The sequence below is a fragment of the Cydia pomonella genome, chromosome 14, assembly GCF_033807575.1.
Source record: "Cydia pomonella isolate Wapato2018A chromosome 14, ilCydPomo1, whole genome shotgun sequence".
NCBI classification, from domain to species: domain Eukaryota; kingdom Metazoa; phylum Arthropoda; class Insecta; order Lepidoptera; family Tortricidae; genus Cydia; species Cydia pomonella.
In genome coordinates, this window is record NC_084716.1 from 10,416,359 (window position 1) to 10,431,426 (window position 15,068).

Below are 15,068 nucleotides of genomic sequence, written 5' to 3' on the forward strand. Positions count from 1 at the left end.
AATGTTGCCTCGGTCTGCAAAACCGCCTGCGACTGTGCGGTTAAACGGTCCTGCAGCTGTGTGACACTTGCCTTTAAATTTGCATTATCTGTTTGAAATTGTTCTAAGGATGTAATTCTTTGTTCACAGTCACTTATCTGACTCGTAACAGTGTCCAACCGCTGATTGCATTGTTGCAGTGAAGTCAGCACCTCCGCGATTTGGGATCTCATTGAACAAACATCGTTTCGTAGGTTCCTTATTTCGGCAGTTAATTCTGCGATTTCTGTCTGGTCCATCTTATCATCCGGTAGGGACTGTATCACTTTTTTGAGGGCAGGAGGGTTGTCCGCCGGAGTTTGAGTTTGAGCTCGTACTGGTGTTGAGGTGTTGTCGCCACCTCGTTTTGCGGCGGCTCGGCAGTCAGGGCACGTCCAATTTGTTAGCTGCTCCGGGGTAAGGTTGGCCGAACTACTGCAGAGGTTACAAAATGATTTCCCGCAAGCGGGAAGTTTGCAGGTCACAATGCTGTTCTCCGAGCCTTTTGAGATGGTGTTGTGGCACCCTGAGCATGATCTAGCAGCCCTGGTAGATCTTTGGGTCTTCATTGTCAACAACACAAAACAATCCCGTTAAACAAATGATTGACCGGTACCACGATAACGGTTGACGAGCGAGCGTTCGATAATTTTGTATCTGCAATTGGCCGTCACAGGTATACAAACTGATATCGTGGTACGGGGGATCGAAGCGGTCAACTGTCCAGTCGGTCGCTGAGTACAACGGCACTATTTAAAAACTTTGCACGCTATTATCCAGGAAACTATATAACCGATTTGTTCACGAACACTTATAGTAATGAACACTGTTAAGCACTTGACTTTAACGTTAATTTTGATTGTTAATTCTGCATTTAAATGTATTAAAATAAATTAAACACGGAGCCAGCGCTTGCGCGCGCGGCGAGCTACCCGCTTTCTCTAATACTCTTTCTCTATTATTATATATCGTTGTCTAAGTACCCACAACACAATCCTTATTGAGCTTATCGTGGGACTTAGCCAATTTATGTAATATTGTCCTATATATATTTTTTTTTTATTACAACTGAGTCCAACCAACCTCATGACTTCATCTAATAAAAAAATATTAGGTACATACGAGTTAAAAAACGTATCCTAAGTCCAAGGGGGACCTAACCAAGATGAGAATCGTACATCGTCAAATGCAAAAAATATGGGGATTAGAGATGCTACGAAAAGTCACGTGACTACCATACATTATATAAGTTTCGATTGGTGTTTTCTATCAACGATATGCAGAAAACGAAATGCTAATGGATCTTTATCACTGTTCCATATTAGTGCGATAGAGACAGCTAGCGTTTTGTTATGTTTCTCTACGAACGATTGTCATCTTCGCTGGGCGCAGCGGAGCTCAGATGTCATCGAGTGCTCGCGTTTGCAAATTAGTCGACTTGGTAACTAATTAATTGTAAGTGCTCTTACAGCGCTTGAACGTTTGAACTAGATGGCCTAAGTGCACGAGAAACTTGGAACTTAACCGGTAACTTTACACTTAGAAAATTGAGCCTAATTTAAAAAAGCGGCTGATAGCACTGTGTCGTTAAATTGCTTTGTATTACGAACTACCAGTCTCAGGAGTACCAGTTTAAAAGTGGAAAAGTACTGCCGTGGGTGGGAAATTTGCTGGCTATGAATGAGGACTTGGTGGCTCAGTTGGCAGAGCGCTGGAGTAACGATCCAGAGGCTGTGAGTTCAAGTCTAACGCAAAGGCAGTAGATACTATGAACTATTCCGCAATTTTTTTTTTCAAGCAAAAACGTCTGCGAACGATGCTATTAAGCTGCTGCTGCTGCGGCTGCTGCTGCTGCGGCTGCTGGAGTATCGATCCAGAGGCCGTTCAAGTCTCACACAAGACAGTATTTTTCCACTTTTAAATTTATTTTAAGCTTAATAGCATCGTTCGTAAACGTTTCCACTTGTTAAAAATTTATTTAGTATGGGTAGCACATCGTTACTGGTGAATTTCCAATATGACTTGGAACTCCGGTAGCCGTCTAAGAAGTGTCACGTTCTTACGGTAGATGGCGCTAGGGTCCCCTAGACCCATATGGTGGAACAATTTGTTGCCTATGGATGAGGTCTTGGTGGCTCAGATGGCAGAGCGCTGGAGTATCGATCCAGAGGCCGTGAGTTCAAGTCTCACCCAAGACAGTATTTTTCCACTTTTAAATGTATTGTATAGTTTTCCGCAACTCGACGACTGGCGCCTATTTTGAGTGACACCGGGTGGCCTAGTCCTGCCAGCCCAACTCTTCGAGGAATCCTATCAAACCTTTGATGCTGAGTAAGAGAAGGACCTCGGGGAGGTCTCACGGAGATTTGAGATGTTTTACCCTATATGGGGCCACTCCGCTGCATTCCAGCACATCAAGTTACCCAAGTTTGTAAACGTGCTTCCTACTTCATATTAATAGCTGGTCGCAGCTCAGACTGTCCTCCTTTGCAAATTTGTCGGCATGGTAACGGATTAACTGTATGTAAGTGCTCTTGCAGTGAGTTTACCTTTTGTCTGGAAGATCGAAATTCCTAAAATATTGATCTAGGTTGCCTAGGTGCTTGAGGAAATAATTATGCTGAGACAAAAAATACTGTCAATAGGGATAACTTCAGAATCACGTGAACTAGGAACAAGAGAATTAGTGTAGTAATAATTTTGCTGGAAACATTGTATCTGTATCGTTTATAATAAGTATTTGCTTATCGAACTACTCAAATCCTAAGTCACCCTTTGGCAAACTAAATTACCCAGCCGTACATGCTGGTCGGAGCTGAGATGTCCTCGAGTGCTCGCGTTTGCAAATTAGTAGGTTCGGTAAGTAATTAATTGAGACTGCTGTTGCAGTACATTTACCTTTGTCTGGAAGCCAGGAACTTTTGCTTTGGAAAGCAGACAAGGCTGCCTAAGTGCGCGAAATTCTTGAACCAAGAGTAGGTACTGTCAACTGGGCGTAACTTGAGGGGTAACTTTAAACGAGAGAATTAGTACACTATTTAAAGAATGTACCGTTTATAATCTTTATATCTTCAACTACGCATCTCAGTGGTCTTAGCACAGGAGTCGAGTACCTCACGCGCGAGATACGAGTAAATTACATGTACTCGTCTCTTTCTAATACCCGCCTCTTTACTAAATTGAGAGGGACGGAAGTACATCTCGCGGGCGAGATACTTTCGCGGCGATTCTGTGCTTAGCCTACAAAATCGAAATTTTATCTACAACAATAAAAACGTTGCCTTAAATAATTCTACATACTCCAATTTACCTTGAACCTCACCAAATTGTCTCAGTTGTGAACGCTTCTTACTTAATTCCTGGATAATCGCAGCTTCGATGTCAGTTGTGTTAACGTTTGCAAATTAGTCGATTAGGTAACTAATTACTTGTAAATGCTCGTAGTAAAGTACCTTAGGTAGCCTAGAAGCCCGCAACTCTTGCTTGATAATTTGTGCTTGGTTGTCTGCGCGAGAAGTTCTTGCTGAGACAAAAGTACGTCATCTGGGGAACTTAAAGCTTAAGTAGTTTAGACTTAAAGCTTACCGGGGCTCTCGCTGGAAGGTACCCAAAGTGTTGCTTACTAAATCGTTTACAACCTCTTCCTTCCCTCTTCGTAATTTTTAGTGGTGACCGTTCCGACTGAACGTCTAGCGACCTTCATCAAGGAGGTTTGAACGAATGGTATCAGGTTCCGGCGGTACCGCCGCCGGCTCCCTGACACTGCGAGGTTGCGTAATACATAGCAGCCATACTACGTTTTATAGTTTTTAAGATTTCTTTTTTAATATGTATACTAGTTTCAAAGTATTTCTCTACGATCCAAGTTTTTCCTGAAAAAAAGATTCATATTGAACTATCAGTGTCAGGGCCGTTCTTTGATCACTCACATTCCTACCTACCTGAATGTTCATAGTACTTTAAAAATAGTTGTTAACCCGAATTTTATATTAAAGGAAAAAATGGAAAAATTTACGCTTCCGGCAGGACTTGAACCCGCAACCTCCGCAATCCATGCGTTTGCTCTTAACCAATTGAGCTACGGAAGCCTACCTGACCTCGCAAATCTTTCCATTCCTTTCCAAACCCTGAACGCGCTTCCTACTTCCCGGATGGTAGCAATCTCATGTCTCGTGTTTGCAAATTAGTCGACTGGGTAACTAATTAATTGTGAGTGCAGTTGCGGTTCGTTCACCTGGGGCATGGAAGCAACAGCAAGCGTTGCTTGCTGGAAAGGTAAATAGGGCTGCGTCGACCGTTGTAAATGAAAATGTAACCTGGGGCCTTATTCGAGATGCACAACTGTCAAATTTCGCGTCCACATCAAATCAACACTTGATTCTATCGCATGTTGATTGTATCAAGTGTTGATTCTATCAACTGTGGATATTATCATTTGGAACAATCAAAACTCATTCATAGAAAAAATAATCAAACAAAAATCAATTTTGTTTATTACTACTATATAGTTTGAAATGGCTCTGAACTCGAAGTGGTTCGGTTTGATTTGATTGTCACCTGACTGGGGATTGCTAATGTCAAATTTTGACAAGTGTTGATTTTATTGCTAGACTTTATTGTCCATGGGCTTGGGCACCATCTTGGATTTTTTGACGTACGACAGGGAATACCCTTCCTTTCCTACAATATATGGCATAGAGTAAAGCGTCTTTTTTTTTTAAACATAAGTTTACAGGAATCAGCGACATCTTGTATTCGATAGGATAAGTAATGCGCTATGAACAATGCGGCGGCGAGTAGTGAAACTGTACCTGACAACGTCAATCAATTAAAAAGTGACCACACAGTTGATGGTCGATAAAGGCGATTATTAATTGAATTTTAACGACAATAAAGAACTATTGACATGCGATGTTTTTGTTGAACCCACACCTACACGTCGAATAATGCTCGCTCCACATATTCTCCTATAAACGCTCAAAATTGTAAAAAAAATTGATGCAATTTACTCCGCACCCAGTCTCAAGTTGCTTCTAAACCACGTTCACGAACCAAGTTGTAACCTAACACATCTGTAAATATAAGGCATATGATTTAGAGATAGTCCGTTTTTTTTTAAATTACGAGATGGTTCATGAATAACCTTTATTACCTACTATAAAAATAATACTACATTTGTCAATTTTTTTTTCTGTATTGCGCTATTACATAATGAATAAAATTGATATAAAGATAGGTACCATAGTAGCTCGCTCACTTGGTCTATCAACAACTATTTTAATGCTCTTTGTACTCGTATACGCGACCCCATTGTATGTACAGTCGCCATCAGAAATATTACTTACCAAGACCTACGTACCTATTATTTATATGTACCTACACAAAGAGAATTCCTATGTTAAAAGGAGATTAAATACATATTTTGTTATTCAACTACAAATAAAATAAAATTTATCTTTTTCAGTTAAAACATTTTTTTACCGATTTCTTTAATAAAATAAAACATTAAAGTATTATGTGACTATATTTCATTGTCTTCGGTGTAGATTATTTACTGATGTTCCAATTTCCTGTATCAGTTTGGTACCAGGAAATATAAAAACTACACCTCTTCAAAAACTTTGCTGGTAGTTCGATATCTGTAAGTTTAAATATAAAACATGATAAAAACACTTAAGTCAAAAACGTATACATAGTATATTTGCCCTATATTCTGGTCGCTCGGTAGGGTGCTCAGAAGGCTGGGTGCATTTCCGCGCTGGTTAACAATGCTGATCCTCTGGTCACCAGAAGCCTATATAAGGCGCTCTCATAGAGCCACACTAGTGCACATGAACACTGACTTGGAGAGCATCTTAGATTGGAGTAAGCGTTACGGTCTCAAGGTAAACCCTACTAAAACTCAGGTTATGGTAGTAGGTAGCTCAAAGCTTACTGCCCGGATTGATTTTGGCTCTCTACCTGCCATTGTGTTTGACGGTATTCAGATTCCCTTCTCTGTCCAGGTAAGGAATCTGGGTGTCATGATGGACCAGAGTCTCTCTTGGGCACCTCAGGTGAGTGAGGTTAGTAGGAGGATGTTTGCTGCAATTGCATCGCTCCGCAGACTTCGAAATTTCTTGCCTTACGCCACTAAAATTGCGCTAGCTCAATCTCTCTTACTGCCCATATTAGATTATGCTGACATTTGCTATCTTGACCTTACGCAGGATCAGCTGAATAAGCTTGAGCGCCTCCAGAATCTCTGTATAAGGTTTATATTTGGCTTGCGCAAATATGACCATGTGTCTCAGTTTCGTTCTCAGCTCAAGTGGCTTCCTATTCGTCTTCGCCGTGACTCTCATGTTCTTGCCCTCCTATATGGCATTCTCTTTAACCCCGCTACACCACCTTATCTCAAAGAGCGTTTCAAGTATCTCTCTTCTATCAGATGTTCTCAGACTCATATTCTTGCTCCTCCCTTATCTACTTCAAAATTTTATAATAGCTCTTTTACCTTCCGGGCTGTTCGGTTATGGAATGCTCTGCCAGTAGAATTAAGATTAGCTAAATCTCTCCCCATTTTCAAAAATCAGCTGAAACTATACTTTCTATCTCTACCTTAAGTTGCCATTTATATATTTTATATGTGTAAGTATAAATATATATATATTGTATTATATTATATTGTATATTTATTAGTATATTAGGTATTGTTTTAATACTTATATAAGTAGTATGTGTGTTTGTATTTAATAGTCTCCATATTTAGCTCCTTGCACTACCTGTTGACTTTTGTATGAGTTCGAAATTTCCTGCTACCTAAAGGTTGTCTGGTAGAGATCGCTTTTTAGCGATAAGACCGCCTGTTGTTACCTGGTTCTATTTTCCTTTAAAATTCATTTGTAGTTTTACATGTATGTAAAATGTATAATTTGTGGGTGCAATAAAGAATATTTACTTACTTACTTACTTACTTACTAGTGCCCTAGAGTTTCAAATTCAACCCCAAGTGCCACAAATATGTAGTAAAGGGTTTAAATTCTGGATCAAGAACATGGAATACTGTTCGCTAGTAAGGCCATAGGTATTAGAAATAAATAATAGTAGGACACGGCCGTGGTCATGGTAGGTGGTACAGGTGGGCCAGGCAAGCTCTGAAATTATGCACCTATTTTACTATAACTTTGTTCACCTGTGTATATTTACTGTTTCCATGATAATCATTTTTAATATGTAGCCCGTGTAATTGGGCTGTATCATTGGTCTCATATTTTTTAACACAAAATCATAATTTTAATTCGATAATTAATGGTGTTTTACATATTAATCATTAATGTACCTATTTTGCAAAATTTTCTTGCATATAATAATATTGTTTACTTCAATTGACGTGTTTATTATTTTCGTTACTATGTCAACGTTAATACTTAAAAAATTATAACGTGAAGGTTGAGTCCGCAGTACAGTTACAGTTTACGTACATAGTGGCATTAGCACAGTCGGATTAGGACCAAACTCGAAATGTCTGAACAGTCATGAAATTTGGTATGTATATACGTTAAAGGCCCCTTTTTCATGCCCACACCATTTGACATTTGGGGAACTCGAGGAACCGCAGCCATCTTGGAAAATGTGGACCATCCAGGAGAAATTCGCGTTTTACTCTAAATCTACGTTCTTTATTCAATAATCGTGTAAGGCAACATTCAAGCTTATAAAATTCTACATAAAATAGTTTTAGACATCTTTGCGAAAAAAAATGATCTTGCTTTAAAAAATACTTGTTAAACCCAGATTTAGCCCTTATACCCTTTCATGGGATATTCTCTTAATAGGAAACTTGGAAGAATAAAAATTCCACTTTTAACTTTACATTTGTACATAATCTACCCCAATATCAATATTTTACTTGACTGCAACTTAACCAGAAAGTAGGGTTATGGGTATAAGTACTGAGGATTCAGGACACCCTGTAGCTTAGGATACTGGACGGATTTTTTAATTAACGTATTATTTAGCCCTAAACCTTTTTCTTCCGTTAATTTTAGTAACTTTGTATTGCATAGCACTTGTATACTAACTGTGGATCTACTGATGTCTGTTTTACTGTACTCCGCTCAATAGTTTAGGCGCTAGAAGAAAAAATATGATTTAATATTCGGAGTCCTCTCAAGGCGGCTGTATTGATTTTTCTTTAATAGAACAAGTAAAAGTAAGTTGTGAATGGCAAGAGGAATCTAACGATACGTCATTTAAAAAAATCCGTCCAGTATCCTAATACCTAGCTACTGGGTGTACTGAATCATCAATACCCATAACCCTTTTTTCTGGTTTAGTCATAGTAGAGTAAAATGTTAATATTGGGGTAGACCACGTACAAATGTATAGTTAAAAATAGAATTCATATTCCTCCGAGTTTCCTTTTAAGAGAATGTCCCCTGGAAGTGTATAAGCGTTAAACTTAGACTCAGCAAGTATTCTCTATAACAAGATGTATTGTTCTGCAAAGATATCGAGGACTTTTTTGTGTAGAATTTAATGTGTTGATGGTACACATTTTCCAAGATGGCTCGGATTCCTCGAGGTCCCCAAATGTTAAATGGTTTGGGCATGAAAAAGGGGCCTTTAATTTATATACATAATAAATTTCATGACTGTTACAGAGATTTCGAGGTTGGTCCTAATCCGATTATGCTACATTGTGCGTCCGCAGCAAATTCGGTTCTCCATACAAATGTAGTTACGCTCTCATTTTAAAATGACTTGCTAGATTGCTCTGAAACTTTGTACTTACAATAGGATATGGTATGTCTATGCCTATAATTAATTTAAAACATAAATGTGAAATGAGAGCCAATTAAGTTCAATATTAAGAATATGTGTCGTTGTTGACTCGCCGACAACGGAATTGAGATCTATATGGGTGCCATGTTCTGTGCTGTGTAGAAAATCCTGAAATTATAAAGGATTTGTCTTGGCTAGTTTTTACGTATAGGCTACGTATCACCGAAACGTCACAAACACCACGAAGGTTCGGCTTGTACGGGCCCTCGTTTTTCCTATATTCTTATACGCTGCGGAGACCTGGACTATCCGAAAGACAGAGGAGAAGACGATAGACGCCCTAGAAATATGGTGCTGGAGGAAAATGCTGGGGATATCCTGGACCGAGTTTCGGACTAATGTCTCCATCCTTAAAGAACTCCGTATCAAGCAGCGCCTTTCGACTCTCGTAAAGACCCGCATACTCAGTTTTTTCGGTCACGTCTCGAGGAGGAACAACGACTCCATAGAGCGTGCAGTGGTGCAGGGTAGAGCAAACGGAAAAAGACCGCGCAAAAGGCCACCTATGCGATGGACTGACCAAATCAAATCTGCCATGAAGGGTCCCCTGAACGCATTTGCCAGAATGGCCCCCAACCGCGAAAAATGGCGAGAAATCGTACGGCAAGCAACATCTGCGCCTGATATCAGCAGTTGACCACGACGCTCTGCAAAGAGTACAACGACAAAGAAGAAGAAGACGTATCATATTTGTCTAAAATTTGGTTTGTTGGTACACACACAAGGGATAGTCTCTAGCTAGGTACGGGGTGCCACACTCGTCAGCGCGACGGCGATATTTTTTACCTTTTACCTAAAAATCTCAAATTTGTGTACGGGCTCAGCTCCTGTTTCGTCTTAAGCCTGAATTTAACAGATTCTGACTCACAGGGGGCTTTGAGCATGCTGTTGCGTTCGTTTTCAAATTTTGAAAAAAAGAACTAGCCTAACAACACAATAAATGCTTGTTTTTCCGCATTCTTCACTATATCTCCCTGTCTCACTACTATCTGACCTTCTAACCCAGAGGGTAAAATATACCTTATTGGGGCTACTCCATCTTCCTCATGATAATATATTTTACTTTACTGAAAAGCAATCGGTACATGTTACAAGATGCACATTGTTAAGAGCCGGGGTTAGAACCCACGACCATTGGTTTTAAAATGAAGCTTTGTATATAATTTGTATTTTTATAATAAATCTGTTTTCTTGTTGACATTTTGTGGTATTGTATTGCTTTATGTTAATTGTCAAGATAGTTCTTTCATCCTGGACAATTGTCACATGCGTCACATGTACGTTTTATGATAGATCTACATCGACGCAACTGCATGTCATTGTCAAAGAGCATATAATCACTACGTTTTAAGAGACGGGACTTCCATACTAGCGAGTGGAATCAGTTTGTTTCGCAAATCATTACCAAAATGTACGACAAAGAACTGTCAAAGAACCATAGTACCAACATAAGCGATTTAAATAGTGTAGTACGCTACACGCTTACGATTCTTATCGATATCGATAAAATGGGGAGGGTTGAAACATAGGCTCCTGTCTACAAATTTTGTACTCGAAATCAGGTTAGCATCGAGTCCACATTTAAGTTGTATGTTATATAGTGGATAGTTCTTAATTGGACTACTATCTGGTCGGGCTTAATGTGGACCCGAATTATTTTAATACAGTTTTTAAGTCGTGTTTTTTTATTTTATTAAATGCTTGATTTTCATAATTATGTGCACATACATGTTTGAATAAATGTAACTTTTCTATGGGAAGATGTATCAGGTCTTCGTTCCCAACAAATTTGGCCCACTGCCTGCATCTGAAAACATACAGCCTTGGAAAAACATGACTTTATCTACAGTTTATATTCCATGTGTTTGCTAATGAGATGATCAACTGATTATTTCGCGCTAATATGCATCTATAAATCATGTTTTTCGGCATCCAGTTATCAACAACCCTTTATCAATGCTTTAACTTTTTATGTATTTATATGTCTGTTAATCATGAGAACGGGTCTGGCCTTGTTGGCAGCGACCCTGCCTATGAAGCCGATGGTCCCAGGTTCAAATCCTGGAACGGGCATTTATTAGTGTGATGAGCATGAATATTTGTTCCTGAGACATGGGTATTTCCTATGTATTTATAAATACTTATAAATTAGGACTATGTACATATATATATATATATATATATATATATATACATTATTACACAAACTGACTTAGTACTAAAGTATGAATGGCATGTGTTGTGGGTATATATATATATATTGTTGTCTAAGTACCCACAACACATGCCATTCATACTTTAGTACTAAGTCAGTTTGTGTAATAATGTCCTATAATATTTCTTTATTTATCATAAAAACAGAGATTAATTTTCTTACATTTTAGAATAAAGATAAAAAAAATATGTTAAGTAATGACCATTAATGCATAAGTAATAGATAATTTATGCATTATTAATCTTCGACGAATTAATTATGGTCATATTGCATGCTAGTTCTAAGGAAATTTCACATATTTAATTTAATTATTTACACTGATATACAAATAAAACTACAGTTATCGATACTTATAGTACATCCCTAGTTCACAACGAAAAATAATGTAAAATATCTAATTTTCGATGTGTTTATAGCCTGCTGACCCAAAATAAGGTCAAAAGTATCTAAAGCAATACTTACCAGTCTTCATCCAAGGGAAATTTCGCCATAAAATCCCTTTTTTCGTGATTTTCTCGAGTGGCTCGCTTGCCACATATTTCACACTTAGTAAACCGTTTTCTCGCTGGCATTGTAACAAACTCGCTCTTTACTCTGATCACGGTTGACTATTTTCGATTTTTGCACTAAATATTAAAGAAATTACACGAAATTCCCGAACAAAACATTGAATCCTTCAAAACAAACAAAGCAATTAGGCTGACAGTAGACTTGATGTAAACTTGACAGAATAAATAGCACTGACGTTTTCTTTTTCTTCGTTGGCAATGATTTGCGAAACAAATTCCATACAAAACTTTTTTCTTCCTAGTTGCGTCAGCCTGATCGGAATTTGGCAGCTAACTCCATCTTGCGTCCAGTAGAAGAATCAAAATCGTACAGGTAAAACTACTCTCTGCCTTAGGATCCCCTTTTAAATGTCATAAATCCAAACATGGCAGCCATACCCATCGACAAAAAAGTCTACCGTTGATCTAATTTCATTTGACAGTTAACTAATACGTATTCGACACGCTTATATTTGACAACTAGAATCCTGACTAGAGCTGGGACTGCGTACCAAAAGTACGTCTCTGTTACTCGTACCAAAAGTACGTCTAAAATACCAGTTTTACGAGTATGACCCCCAATAGGCAGTTTACGTATTTGCCGTGCTTAGGCGTCTTACAAATAAGGATTATTTATACAAATATCGACTTATTATTTCGGTAAGGGTCGGAAATATGGTGACGTTTTGAGTGAAGGCTATGAATCTATTGTCATATTTTTGTTATATATTATTACATTATTTTTAGATACAACAGACACCCAGACGACCATCTGTTAACAAAATTTTATTTTACCTAAAGTAACGGTAAGAATGGAGGTACGAGGTGATAAAAGTTTCATATTTGTTTTATTTCAGAAATCAAAGTCCGTATTTTTAAATACTCGATAAGCTAAAAGAAGTCTATTACAAATAACCTGTTCCAAAAACTATTCCGGTACAACGCCCCGCCTCTAGTGTGGATATTGTTCATTGACAGGTGGTGATAATAGCAATTCGACAAGTCACAATATTTCTCACATCAAATGGAAATCAACACGAAACGTCACTTTTAGCATGTCGAATAAGGGCCCTGTAGTTTACAAATTTTTAAATTTTATATGTTTCTTCTTGGTAATTCTTTGTATTACGGAAATGAATTGTACAGCCAACATACCAATCATTTACGCATCGTAGCGAATGGGATGCGACAAACTGGGCGTTAAGCGTTGCTACCTTCTGGTCCCGCTTAATATGAATCACGAAACCATCGACACATAAGAAGAAGAAGAAGCGAACGAAACGCCACTGTCGCACTAATATACTTATACAGTGATAGAAAGAGATGACTACGCTACGCCAGTGAGCGGATTGGCATGTTGATTAAGCAGCCTGGAGTCCGCAAAATTATAATCTATAACGATAATAAATCGACTTTATGAAATTATTTTAAACTGATATTTTGTACAAGAGAATGACGCCCCGGATATATTTTTTCTGCTTCTCTTATTTTTTTTATTTTTTTACCTCTTAACTGATAAGCAATTAGAACCGAAAGGATTAACTTAATGACATTTGAAAACGAAATAACTTATTCACATCATTCAAAACTTAATGATATAAATAGCAGTATTCACAATAAGCCATGAGACATGACACTGCCTTAAAATACCGTTCGGATTTAACTATACCAGCATTACTGCTTCAGTATTGCAGCGCGAAATGTCTGTGTGTGTGTGTAATGACTGACGAATACATTGCTATCGCAAATGTCAAAAATCCCGGCAGCAACATCGATTTTGAAATGGAAGTCTTGATCTGAACGGTACCTTTATTCGCATCGTTTCTGCAGATTACTCACCTCCAATCTGTCACGTAGGAGCCCATTTGCGAAACACAAATTACCGTGGCAGCCCTAAGCTCCGGAAATATAGGAACTGCGCGCTTATTCCTACCGCGTACCGAGTGTTCGCTATAAGGTACCGTTAAGAAAAAAAAGTTCACACTTTATGTAGAACTTTAAGGAAGTTCTTTGGGAGGGAGGGAGGACTTCTCGCAGAAATTCAGTAGCGATACGGTCGCAAAATAAAAGATCTGTTGCGATGACCGCCCTAAGTGTCATGTCATGTGACAATATTACCGCTAAAACGTGTTTTAAGTGGAAAAATAGTATGTAAAGAAGACAATTGACAGGAACCGGCATAAAATGGCGTATGACGTGGTAAAACGTATCATATTAAACGCGATTGTATTAAGCGGATGTTAATTGTAATTGAAAAAAAACTGTAAAACTGCTTTTTTTTAATACCACGACGGTGGCAAGCAAGATGGTAAGCAGTCACCGTAGCCTATGGACGCCTGCAACTTCAGATGTGTTACATGCGCGTTGCCGACCCTTTAAAAATGCTTTTCTCGGAGAAAAGAAAAAAGTCTCGAATGAAGAAAGTCAGCTCCTGGTAGCGGAAAGAAAAATCTTTTATAAGATCCTGGGACCTATCAAGAGAGATAAAGGTAAGTGAGGATACTGAAGAAAGCCGAAATCTAGGAGTTGGTGGGCGGACCTAATATTATCGGCGAAACGAAATCCCAAAAACTTTGCTGGTTCGTTCACCTACTTACTTAGAATGGGAGAGGATCGGGCTGCTAGGCTGGGCTAAGAGGGCGTACTTGGGAAGACCGACTGGTGGCCGCCTGGTAGGTCGGCTCAGATACCGCTAGGGAGACAGTGTCAAAGCTGTCTGCGTCAGCTTCAACCCGATAATTGGCAGGAAACGGCGCAGGATCGGGAAAAGTGGCGTGCTCTCGTTTCGGAGGCCAATACCCTCTTTGGGTCACTAAGCCATATTAATTAGTTTAGTTATTTCTCGGGTCAATTTACTTAATTTAATATTCTGACATTCTATAGGTTGAAAATGTGTAAAACTCCAACGGCTTGTAAAAAGCCCCTCGCTAGAATTATAAATAGAATTCCATTATCAAATAAACGTTCACAAAACTCACTAAACTTTGTGTTTGTTACACGAAAAGGAAATCAGTTTTAGCTAAGGGCATATATTTGATAAGATTTAGGAAATTAACAGCTAAGCGCTAAAACTGAATACAAGCTGCTACGAGGTTTTTAGTGGTCCCTATAAACATATTATTTACAAGTGAATAGGTAAAAGAAGAACAAAAATTAATTAAAATACTTAAAGAACGAAAGTCACTTTGTTTTGTGCGAAAAACGTAGCGTCAAATATGGTTCATGTATTTTTTTATTTACTTTTACTTTTTAAATGCTTCTCCTGTTACCGTTTAGAAAATCACTTAGTCAATATCTTTCTGGCTATCACGAGTTCGGCACTGACATAAATGCTATCGAGAACGTAACTTACTTTCTATGCATCTCGCTCGTACTCGCATATATATGCGAGCGAAATGTAAATTACGTCCTCGATAGCGTATATGTCAGTTTTGACACTGTCAGTGACTCATGGTACGGGT

General features: G+C 38.5%; 1 non-coding gene across 1 annotated transcript; it reads left to right on the forward strand.

Annotated features, from left to right (window-relative positions):
* Positions 1-2,143: 2,143 nt before the first annotated feature.
* Trnad-auc (transfer RNA aspartic acid (anticodon AUC)) lies at positions 2,144-2,216 on the forward strand. Its single transcript has one exon. It is a non-coding gene; the product is annotated as a tRNA-Asp (tRNA).
* The last annotated feature ends 12,852 nt before the right edge of the window (positions 2,217-15,068 follow it).